Here is a 12,506-nt window from a genome sequence, read left to right as displayed (position 1 = left end):
GCCGTTCCCCATCATGGCCCCCGAGCGGGTGGTCGTGTACCAGTCGTAGTAGTTGGGGCCGCACATGGGCGGGAACGCAGATGCACCCCGGCTGCCCAGCGTCGGCCAGTTCCCTCACCACCCCGTTTTCTACACACAACCGGGCATACAAACCGCTCCAGGGCCCTGGTAGTGCATCCTTCCTCTCTCGCAGTGCCGCCTCCACCGCCGCCAGATCCGGATCCCGCTGCTGGGTTTGTCGCAGCTGCTCGTCGTCCAAGCCCGGGAAGGCGCAGCCGACATCCTCTTGGATCTGCCCGGTTGGGGTGGGATGATCCGTCTGTCCCCGGGCTCCTTCTGCAGGGGTTCCTGCGGCGCACACTGCACTCTCTCTCGGGGGGGGGAGTTTAGTTTCCGCGCGCTCCTTGGGTTCTGCTGCCTGGCGGCAGCGTCCCCCCGTGAAGCACGGGCAGGCGTCTCCCTCCCTCGTCTCAGCGCGCACCGCGGGCCGTCTTGACAAGGCGTCCGCGTTCGCGTGTGTTCGCCCCGCTCGGTACTCGATCTGCAGGTTGTACTCCTGCAGCTGCGCCAGCCATCGAGCCATCTGCCCCCGCGGTTCCTTGAATGTAAGGAGGAACTGCAGTGCATAATGATCGGTGCGCACACGACATTTCCTGCCGTACAAGTACGGTCGGAACTGTTTACACGCGAAAATTACAGCATACAGTTCCTGACGGGTTACACAATAGTTCAGTTCGGCCCCGCTCAGGGTCCGACTGGCGTATGCGATGACCCGCTCCGTCCCACCCTGCACTTGCGACAGCACCGCGCCCAGCCCACTGCTGCAGGCGTCAGTGTCCAAAATAAAATCGGTGGTGAAATCTGGGAAAGCCAAGGTGGGGGTGTGGGTGAGGTGGTCTTTGAGTGTGGTGAAAGCCGTCTGGCAGGCCTCCGACCACTGATAGGGGTTCTTAGGGGAGGTGAGTTGGGTGAGGGGGCGTGCAATCTCACTGAATCCCTTTACAAATCGACGGTAATAAGTGGCGAGTCCCAAGAATGACCTGATCTCCGTCAGGTTCCTCGGCCGCGGCCAATCCATTACGGCACGCACCTTCTCGGGATCGGTGCTCACCCCTGCCTCGCTGACTCGGTGTCCGAGGTACCCCACCTCGCGTTGCGCAATGTAACACTTACGTGGCTTGAGCTTGAGATGGGCTGCTCGCAGTCGCTGGAATACTTCCCGCAGCCTGGACCAGTGTTCGGACAGCGACCTACTGAACACTATTACGTCGTCCAGGTAAATCAGGCACTGTTCCCACTGCAAGCCCCGCATCACCAACTCCATCAACCGCTGGAACGTCGCGGGCGCGTTAGTGAGTCCGAACGGCAACACTCGAAACTCAAACAGGCCCATCGGGGTGGTGAATGCTGTTTTTGGCCGATCCTCCTCCGTCATCTCCACCTGCCAGTAACCGGACGCCAGATCGAGGGTGGAAAAATACCGCGCTCCTGCGAGACTGTCGAAGGTGTCGTCGATGCGTGGGATGGGAAAAGCGTCGCCGAGGGTGACTGCGTTCAATTTTCGGTAATCAACGCAGAACCGAGTCGATCCGTCCTTTTTCGTTACCAGTACCACCGGGGCAGACCAAGGGCTCGCGGAGGGCTGGATTATGTTATCGCGTAGCATATCCGTGACTGCCTCTTTGATCTGGGTCCGTTCAGGCGCGCCCACTCGGTATGCGGGGAGTTTGATGGGTCGGGCTGCACCTGTGTCAATTTGGTGTTTGACCAGGTCGGTCCGGCCCACGTCCGAATCGTGCTCACTGAACACGTCGGCGTACTCCCGCAATAACCCGCGCAGCTGATCGGCCTCCCCCTTAGGTAAGGCTGCCCAAGGCACATGTAACGCATCCTGCAGGGGAACAATCTCGGCTCGGGGGGTCGGGCCGACCCGCCAGGCCAGATCCTGGCTGTCCTCGGGGCGGCCAGGGTCCTCCGCCCAGAGTGCGAACACCGAGTCGTTCGAGTGGCGAGCGTGCAGGGGGTGTACGGTGGCTACCGGGGTGCGTCGTCGTATCATTGCCGGGGTACTGTGTGGGTTAAACACACGTATAAACAGCCGGCCCCCATCTGCGTTTACCAGTGTGGCTGACCCTACCACCCCGTATCGCGATGCCAACTCTGGGTGAGGAGTCAGCATTACCTCGCCCGATGGTCGGTGGGTTGGGTCGGTGGAGAGGGTTGCCACTGGCACCAGCATCTCGGCGAGAGGCCCGATGGTGACGGCCGACACCAGCGTAGCGGCCACGGGTGTGAAGCGTGGGCGATTCGGCTCCTGTCCTAGGAACGGAATCCGCTCCCCGCTGCCCTCCACCGTAGCGCATCGTTGCCGGGGCTGTACGTTAAGTCCCAACTTTTCCAGGAGGTCCGTTCCTGCAATGCACTCGTGGCACAACACACTCGAAACGTAGAATTCCTGTGTGCACACCTGGTTTCCTAGACGGACCTCGAGGGAGACCTTCCCCAGCAACCCCATCCCGGCTCCGCTTGCCGTGTGCAGCGCGCGATCCGGGGCCTGCAGGCAGCCCACGTCCACCCCGAGCATGCTGCAGTGCGCGGCGCTCATGAGAGAGGCCACGGCGCCCGTGTCCAGCAGGATCCGGGTGCGCTGCCCGTTCACCTGGCCTTCCACCAGCGACGTGGCTCCCGTTATCCCTGCCACCAGCTCCCGCAGCCAATCGCCCGAGGTCCCCGCGCCCTTGGGTGTTGTTGTTGTAACCTGTTTATGGATCACTCGCTCGCCATTATTCTCATTACCGTCTATTTGTATCGGGACCGCGTCGATTGCACCCCTAGTTGGTCCGCTCACTAGGAGGCGTTGGAGTTTAACCCCCGCGCCTGCCTAGCTCGGGTGATTTCAGGACAGTCTCTCACTAGATGCCCTCGGCGATCACACATATAACATGCCCGGGGAGGGGGGGCGGCTCCGTAGTGGGCCCCCTGCCCACTCCCTCCCCCCCCATTACGCCGCTGTCCACCCTCCGCCTCTAGTCGGGCTACCCTCCCAGATAACCCTCCCACCGTGGCGCGTAGGTCCCCCATTTCGGATCGGATGGTCTCAACGGAGGATTGCAGTTTGGCCATATTTTTATTCGTTTCCTCACCTACTTGGTTTACCTTGTTGTCTATCTGGGTTACCTGGCCGGAGACATCCTTTATACCCGTTTGTATACCGGCAACCCATCCCGGGGTTGTCTCGCGGGACACTGGAGGCTCTCTTTCCCGGCCCCTTACCGTCCTCGCGAGCTCCTGTTCCTCCTCCTCGTCTTCCGAGAGCAGGCTCGCAATGGCGCGCTCTCGTCCCAGCCCCCGGAGCTGCGCGCGTTCGCTGTGAATTCTTTCACACTTACGTGCGCGCTCGACAAGGGTGTTAAAGGGAAGACGTGGGCAGCTCAGGTCTGGCTGCCACCACGCCGTGCGAGACAGGTACCGCTGGATTTTCTCGGCAGCCAGTTCCTCAATAACCTCCGTTGCGTACCCCGGGCGTGCGATCTTTGTTAACTCGCGCACATCCTCGGCGTAATCACGGAGATCTTCGCCAGGTTGGCGACGGCGCGCCTCTAAGGCCGATTTTGCTTCCTCCTCGTCACGCGTGCCAAAACGCTGATCGAGTCGGCGCATCAGCTCCTCTAGCTGTGTCTGTGCGCTCGCGGGTAACGCTTCTACAAAATCGGCTGCCCGCCCATCAAGATTCATATTAAGTTGACGTACTGCCTGCACGTCCGTCCATCCATTAATTTCCTTAGCCCCTAAGAGATTGCGGGCGAATGCCTTCCACGAAGGGGCCCCCCTGCCGGTAAATATTAGTCTTATTTTAGCGTGAGGTAACGCGGGGGTCCGTACCGCTTCTGACACCAATTTGTGGGGGTCGCTAGCCCCCGAGATCCCTCCCTCGATAATACTAACGGCCGGACTAACATCATCAATCGCCCCCCCGCTGCTAAGCGAACCGCCGCTAAGCTCCTCACCCATGGTGTGGGAGCCGTCACCCGAGGATTCCCCTCCACCGCGGGTCCGCGTAGCAGGCATAGTTAACCACGTACGCGCACACCCACACACAGCTCTGCACGGCACTCACCCAACACTGACCACTCACGTTAGGATCGTGCACCTGTGTTACACACGTCGTGAACTTACGCAAGTAACGAGCACACGCAACCGGGGCACACGCCGACACAACGACTCAAGCCGCCGCCGCCGTGCGCGCGAGACAAACCGTACAACAATGCGCAGCCGATTACGCGCTCGAGCCGTGGGGTCGGGGGTCAGGGGTCCACCACCGCGCCGCACTTTACGCAAGTAACGAGCACACGCAAGCGGGGCACACGCCGACACACAAAAGTGCTCTCCCCGGGCGTTAACGCACACACCCCCGTACCCGCACAATCGTACAGAGACCACGGCCTTTATGCATACGACCACACACTCGCGAATGCAGTGCACGCTAATACCACGTTCCAAAAACACCCAACAACACGGTTTTGTTACTACGCTCGAGATTTTATTAGCCCTTGCTAACCAACCGAGCCACCCGTGTGTGTGTGCGGGACAGCAAGGCGCTTCTAACCCACACTCTGGTGCCGTGTAGCCCTATTCTATGCTGCGCTCTCTGCTAAACCGCTTTCCTACTCGTCCTTACCCCGAACTAACCCTCTCCTACGGATCCTACCCTCCGCTCTGAGGTGTTGTAAGGCGCGCAACACGATACCGTCTGTAGTTGTGGGGGTCGCTAGCCCCCGAGATCCCTCCCTCGATAATACTAACGGCCGGACTAACATCATCAATCGCCCCCCCGCTGCTAAGCGAACCGCCGCTAGGCTCCTCACCCAGGGTGTGGGAGCCGTCACCCGAGGATTCCCCTCCACCGCGGGTCCGCGTAGCAGGCATGGATAACCACGCACGCGCACACCCACACACAGCTCTGCACGGCACTCACCCAACCCTGACCACTCACGTTAGGATCGCGCACCTGTGTTACACACGTCGTGAACGTGCGCGCACACACGCATACAGCTCCACACGCGATACCCACTCCTGCGCCGCTCTGCGCCGCGCTGGCCGCCCACGTTACGATCGCGCACCTTGGGCACGCCGATTACGCACGCCGAGAGCTTACGCAAGTAACGAGCACACGCAAGCGGGGCACACGCCGACACGACGACTCGTCCCCTCCCCCACTCGCGCGTGCACGTCAACACAAATATCGTACAAGGACGATTCTCCTCTCACACGGCTGCGTAGTCACGCCAACACACCAAAAGTGCTCTCCCCGGGCGTTAACGCACACACCTCCGTACCCGCACAATCGTACAGAGACCACGGCCTTTATGCGTACAACGACCACACACTCGCGAATGCCGTGCACGCTAATACCACGTTCCAAAAACACCCAACAACACGGTTTTGTTACTACGCTCGAGATTTTATTAGCCCTTGCTAACCAACCGAGCCACCCGTGTGTGTGTGCGGGACAGCAAGGCGCTTCTAACCCACACTCTGGTGCCGTGTAGCCCTATTCTATGCTGCGCTCTCTGCTAAACCGCTTTCCTACTCGTCCTTACCCCGAACTAACCCTCTCCTACGGATCCTACCCTCCGCTCTGAGGTGTTGTAAGGCGCGCAACACGATACCGTCTGTAGTCCTTGGTGACCTTGCGGCGCTCAGATCGTCCTGCAGACAATCTAGCGGCTCGCCCGATGACTCCTTCGTCGCTGACCCCGTGTCCAAACTCCAGAAGAAGAGAGTTCCCTACTGCCCCTGCGTTTTCTTTTAAACTATTCACATCAAAGGCTAGGCGCCCCCGTCCCGACCGCCTTGGTCTCTCGACCAATCCTGAGCCTAGGATTTCCCGCTCTTTTGCGATCCCGCCGGCCTTTGAACTTTCGACCAATCAGTCGTCCCGGGTCCTGATCCCAGCTATCTGCCTTGCTGACCCGTGTTTGTGTTTGTATGCGTTTCTAACTGCGGGGCTCTCTGAGCTCGCCGTGGTCGTGCGATCTCAAATCCGCCCACGGCGCCGCAGTGTTACTTGGCCTGGGAAGGGTCCTGTCCAATTCCCTGGCCCTGAGAAACCGTGGGGTAACCCCCCTAGGGGGCCCTCGGGTGAAAACTCAGGGTAGGTGACCCGACCACGAGGCCCTACGTGGGTGCGGGTGCGTGTTTATGTGGGGGGGGTGATGGGGGGCAGTGCGGCGGTGGAAGCCGGGCGGCTCCCTGGCTCGGCCGAGCGGCCCCGTCGCTGTGGCACCACATAGCCCCCCGGGGTGCCAGTCCCCGTCCCGGGTTGACTGGAGCACCTCGCCTGGGTTGCCCCCACGAGGTATCGCCGCGGGGTCCGCGGGATTCGCCCGGCCCTTGTGGCTGGCCTCGGGGGTGGCGGCTCCGTCTCCTGGGGCTCCGGCGGTGGTCTCCTCCTCCATTCCAACGGCTCCCCTCGGTCTCCGGCACCTGCGGGCTGGGGGACAAACTCAGAGGCGGTGGGGTTTAAGGGTCGCCGTCCTCGTCGCCCCCGGCCCCGCCCGGGGCCCCTCGGAGCCCGGGGCTCCGTGGGGCCCATATACTGCGCGAGGCCCCCGGGCACGGGGGGTGGGGGGACCCCGGGGTTTCGGGGTACTTGGACGGCGGGGCTCCCCCCCTCGGGGGCTGCTCGCCACGGCTTCAGTCGGCGGATGTTGACCACCATCTCCCGGCCCCTCTCTCCTCCCTGAATCAGCACCGTCCATGGTGAGATCTGCCGTCTCACAATCCAGGGTCCTCGCCAGTAGGTGGTCAGCTTCCCCACCTGTCCGGCACCGACGCGGGGAGTGTACAGCCACACCTCGGAGCCCGCAGTGTAGAAGGGGGGCTCCATACGGGGTCGGGCGCCCTGCTCTTGCCGCTGGTGCGCGGCCTCTCCGTGCGGGTAGGCTCGGCCCCTGGCCTCTCGCAGGGTCTCCAGCAAGTGCTCCATGGGGTGGCTCCCTTCCTCCCGTTGCGGCGGAGGGACACCGAACAGCAGATCTGCGGGCAGGCGAGACTCGCGACCAAACATCATTAGGAACGGGGTCTGTCCTGTAGATGTGTGAACGGCGGTGGTGTAGGCGAACAGGGCATAGGGGAGGTGTTCGTCCCAGTCCTGTTGATTCGCGGCCGCCATGCGTTTAAGCTTCCCGGCCAGAGTCTGGTTCATCCTCTCTACCATCCCGTTCGCCTGGGGGTGATATGCCGTGGTTCGGTCCTTCTGGATCCCGAACTCTCGGCACAGCGCCTGGAATAGTTCGGCCTCGAATTCACTACCCTGGTCGGTAATGACTCGTTCGGGGATCCCGCACTTAAGTACGTAGTTTTCCACGAAGGCCCGGGCCACTACGAGGGCTGTTTTATCCGGGATAGCCACCGCCACGGGGTAGCGGGTGAAGTACTCCACCGCTACAAGAATATATCGGTTGCCCCGGTGGGATCGTGGAAAGGGCCCCTGCAGGTCGATTCCGACCAACTGATTCGTCCGACTGACTCGGAACGGCCTCAGGGGTACCTGGTACCTCGCCGGCTTTTGCCCACACTGCTGACAGGCCCGGCAGCCCTGCACCCAGGCGGCCACATCTTGCGCTAATTTAGGCCAGAGATACTGGCGACGCAGAGTCTCCCGGGTGCGCCGTTCCCCATCATGGCCCCCGAGCGGGTGGTCGTGTACCAGTCGTAGTAGTTGGGGCCGCACATGGGCGGGAACGCAGATGCACCCCGGCTGCCCAGCGTCGGCCAGTTCCCTCACCACCCCGTTTTCTACACACAACCGGGCATACAAACCGCTCCAGGGCCCTGGTAGTGCATCCTTCCTCTCTCGCAGTGCCGCCTCCACCGCCGCCAGATCCGGATCCCGCTGCTGGGTTTGTCGCAGCTGCTCGTCGTCCAAGCCCGGGAAGGCGCAGCCGACATCCTCTTGGATCCGCCCGGTTGGGGTGGGATGATCCGTCTGTCCCCGGGCTCCTTCTGCAGGGGTTCCTGCGGCGCACACTGCACTCTCTCTCGGGGGGGGGAGTTTAGTTTCCGCGCGCTCCTTGGGTTCTGCTGCCTGGCGGCAGCGTCCCCCCGTGAAGCACGGGCAGGCGTCTCCCTCCCTCGTCTCAGCGCGCACCGCGGGCCGTCTTGACAAGGCGTCCGCGTTCGCGTGTGTTCGCCCCGCTCGGTACTCGATCTGCAGGTTGTACTCCTGCAGCTGCGCCAGCCATCGAGCCATCTGCCCCCGCGGTTCCTTGAATGTAAGGAGGAACTGCAGTGCATAATGATCGGTGCGCACACGACATTTCCTGCCGTACAAGTACGGTCGGAACTGTTTACACGCGAAAATTACAGCATACAGTTCCTGACGGGTTACACAATAGTTCAGTTCGGCCCCGCTCAGGGTCCGACTGGCGTACGCAATGACCCGCTCCGTCCCACCCTGCACTTGCGACAGCACCGCGCCCAGCCCACTGCTGCAGGCGTCAGTGTCCAAAATAAAATCGGTGGTGAAATCTGGGAAAGCCAAGGTGGGGGTGTGGGTGAGGTGGTCTTTGAGTGTGGTGAAAGCCGTCTGGCAGGCCTCCGACCACTGATAGGGGTTCTTAGGGGAGGTGAGTTGGGTGAGGGGGCGTGCAATCTCACTGAATCCCTTTACAAATCGACGGTAATAAGTGGCGAGTCCCAAGAATGACCTGATCTCCGTCAGGTTCCTCGGCCGCGGCCAATCCACTACGGCACGCACCTTCTCGGGATCGGTGCTCACCCCTGCCTCGCTGACTCGGTGTCCGAGGTACCCCACCTCGCGTTGCGCAATGTAACACTTACGTGGCTTGAGCTTGAGATGGGCTGCTCGCAGTCGCTGGAATACTTCCCGCAGCCTGGACCAGTGTTCGGACAGCGACCTACTGAACACTATTACGTCGTCCAGGTAAATCAGGCACTGTTCCCACTGCAAGCCCCGCATCACCAACTCCATCAACCGCTGGAACGTCGCGGGCGCGTTAGTGAGTCCGAACGGCAACACTCGAAACTCAAACAGGCCCATCGGGGTGGTGAATGCTGTTTTTGGCCGATCCTCCTCCGTCATCTCCACCTGCCAGTAACCGGACGCCAGATCGAGGGTGGAAAAATACCGCGCTCCTGCGAGACTGTCGAAGGTGTCGTCGATGCGTGGGATGGGAAAAGCGTCGCCGAGGGTGACTGCGTTCAATTTTCGGTAATCAACGCAGAACCGAGTCGATCCGTCCTTTTTCGTTACCAGTACCACCGGGGCAGACCAAGGGCTCGCGGAGGGCTGGATTATGTTATCGCGTAGCATATCCGTGACTGCCTCTTTGATCTGGGTCCGTTCAGGCGCGCCCACTCGGTATGCGGGGAGTTTGATGGGTCGGGCTGCACCTGTGTCAATTTGGTGCTTGACCAGGTCGGTCCGGCCCACGTCCGAATCGTGCTCACTGAACACGTCGGCGTACTCCCGCAATAACCCGCGCAGCTGATCGGCCTCCCCCTTAGGTAAGGCTGCCCAAGGCACATGTAACGCATCCTGCAGGGGAACAATCTCGGCTCGGGGGGTCGGGCCGACCCGCCAGGCCAGATCCTGGCTGTCCTCGGGGCGGCCAGGGTCCTCCGCCCAGAGTGCGAACACCGAGTCGTTCGAGTGGCGAGCGTGCAGGGGGTGTACGGTGGCTACCGGGGTGCGTCGTCGTATCATTGCCGGGGTACTGTGTGGGTTAAACACACGTATAAACAGCCGGCCCCCATCTGCGTTTACCAGTGTGGCTGACCCTACCACCCCGTATCGCGATGCCAACTCCGGGTGAGGAGTCAGCATTACCTCGCCCGATGGTCGGTGGGTTGGGTCGGTGGAGAGGGTTGCCACTGGCACCAGCATCTCGGCGAGAGGCCCGATGGTGACGGCCGACACCAGCGTAGCGGCCACGGGTGTGAAGCGTGGGCGATTCGGCTCCTGTCCTAGGAACGGAATCCGCTCCCCGCTGCCCTCCACCGTAGCGCATCGTTGCCGGGGCTGTACGTTAAGTCCCAACTTTTCCAGGAGGTCCGTTCCTGCAATGCACTCGTGGCACAACACACTCGAAACGTAGAATTCCTGTGTGCACACCTGGTTTCCTATGCGGACCTCTAGGGTGGCTCTCCCCAGCAGCCCCATTCCGGCTCCGCTCGCCGTGTGCAGCGCGCGGTCCGGTGCCTGCAGGTGACGCACGTCGACCCCAATCGCGCTGCAGTGCGCTGCGCTCACGAGCGAGGCCACGGCCCCCGTGTCCAGCAGAATTCGGGTACGCACTCCGTGTACCTCCCCTTCCACCAGCGACGTGGCCCCCGTGATCCCCGCCACCAGCTCCCGTAGCCAGTCGCCAGGAGTCACCGTTTCCGTGGGCGTTGTTGTTGGAACCTGTGTGGAGATCACTCGCTCGCCATTATTACCATTACCGTCTATTTGTATCGGGACCGCGTCGATTGCACCCCTAGTTGGTCCGCTCACTAGGAGGCGTTGGAGTTTAACCCCCGCGCCTGCCTAGCTCGGGTGATTTCAGGACAGTCTCTCACTAGATGCCCTCGGCGATCGCACATATAACATGCCCGGGGAGGGGGGGCGGCTCCGTAGTGGGCCCCCCGCCCACTCCCTCCCCCCCCATTACGCCGCTGTCCACCCTCCGCCTCTAGTCGGGCTACCCTCCCAGATAACCCTCCCACCGTGGCGCGTAGGTCCCCCATTTCAGATCGGATGGTCTCAACGGAGGATTGCAATTGGGTCATATTTTTGTTCGTTTCCTCGCGTACCTGGGTTACCTGGCCGGAGACATCCTTTATACCCGTTTGTATACCGGCAACCCATCCCGGGGTTGTCTCGCGACACACTGGAGGTTCTCTTTCCCGGCCCCTTACCGTCCTCGCGAGCTCCTGTTCCTCCTCCTCGTCTTCCGAGAGCAGGCTCGCAATGGCGCGCTCTCGTCCCAGCCCCCGGAGCTGCGCGCGTTCGCTGTGAATTCTTTCACACTTACGTGCGCGCTCGACAAGGGTGTTAAAGGGAAGACGTGGGCAGCTCATGTCTGGCTGCCACCACGCCGTGCGAGACAGGTACCGCTGGATTTTCTCGGCAGCCAGTTCCTCAATAACCTCAGTTGCGTACCCCGGGCGTGCGATCTTTGTTAACTCGCGCACATCCTCGGCGTAATCACGGAGATCTTCGCCAGGTTGGCGACGGCGCGCCTCTAAGGCCGATTTTGCTTCCTCCTCGTCACGCGCGCCAAAACGCTGATCGAGTCGGCGCATCAGCTCCTCTAGCTGTGTCTGTGCGCTCGCGGGTAACGCTTCTACAAAATCGGCTGCCCGCCCATCAAGATTCATATTAAGTTGACGTACTGCCTGCGCGTCCGTCCATCCATTAATTTCCTTGGCCCCTAAGAGATTGCGGGCGAATGCCTTCCACGAAGGGGCCCCCCGGCCGGTAAATATCAGTCTTATTTTAGCGTGAGGTAACGCGGGGGTCCGTACCGCTTCCGACACCAATTTGTGGGGGTCGCTAGCCCCCGAGATCCCTCCCTCGATAATACTAACGGCCGGACTAACATCATCAATCGCCCCCCCGCTGCTAAGCGAACCGCCGCTAGGCTCCTCACCCAGGGTGTGGGAGCCGTCACCCGAGGATTCCCCTCCACCGCGGGTCCGCGTAGCAGGCATGGATAACCACGCACGCGCACACCCACACACAGCTCTGCACGGCACTCACCCAACCCTGACCACTCACGTTAGGATCGCGCACCTGTGTTACACACGTCGTGAACGTGCGCGCACACACGCATACAGCTCCACACGCGATACCCACTCCTGCGCCGCTCTGCGCCGCACTGGCCGCCCACGTTACGATCGCGCACCTTGGGCACGCCGATTACGCACGCCGAGAGCTTACGCAAGTAACGAGCACACGCAAGCGGGGCACACGCCGACACGACGACTCGTCCCCTCCCCCACTCGCGCGTGCACGTCAACACAAATATCGTACAAGGACGATTCTCCTCTCACACGGCTGCGTAGTCACGCCAACACACCAAAAGTGCTCTCCCCGGGCGTTAACGCACACACCTCCGTACCCGCACAATCGTACAGAGACCACGGCCTTTATGCGTACAACGACCACACACTCGCGAATGCCGTGCACGCTAATACCACGTTCCAAAAACACCCAACAACACGGTTTTGTTACTACGCTCGAGATTTTATTAGCCCTTGCTAACCAACCGAGCCACCCGTGTGTGTGTGCGGGACAGCAAGGCGCTTCTAACCCACACTCTGGTGCCGTGTAGCCCTATTCTATGCTGCGCTCTCTGCTAAACCGCTTTCCTACTCGTCCTTACCCCGAACTAACCCTCTCCTACGGATCCTACCCTCCGCTCTGAGGTGTTGTAAGGCGCGCAACACGATACCGTCTGTAGTCCTTGGTGACCTTGCGGCGCTCAGATCGTCCTGCA

This window comes from Lampetra planeri, chromosome 48, assembly GCF_965212315.1.
Source record: "Lampetra planeri chromosome 48, kcLamPlan1.2.h2, whole genome shotgun sequence".
Taxonomy (NCBI): domain Eukaryota; kingdom Metazoa; phylum Chordata; class Hyperoartia; order Petromyzontiformes; family Petromyzontidae; genus Lampetra; species Lampetra planeri.
The sequence above is the reverse complement of the archived record's forward strand: the minus strand, read 5'-3'. Positions refer to the sequence as shown.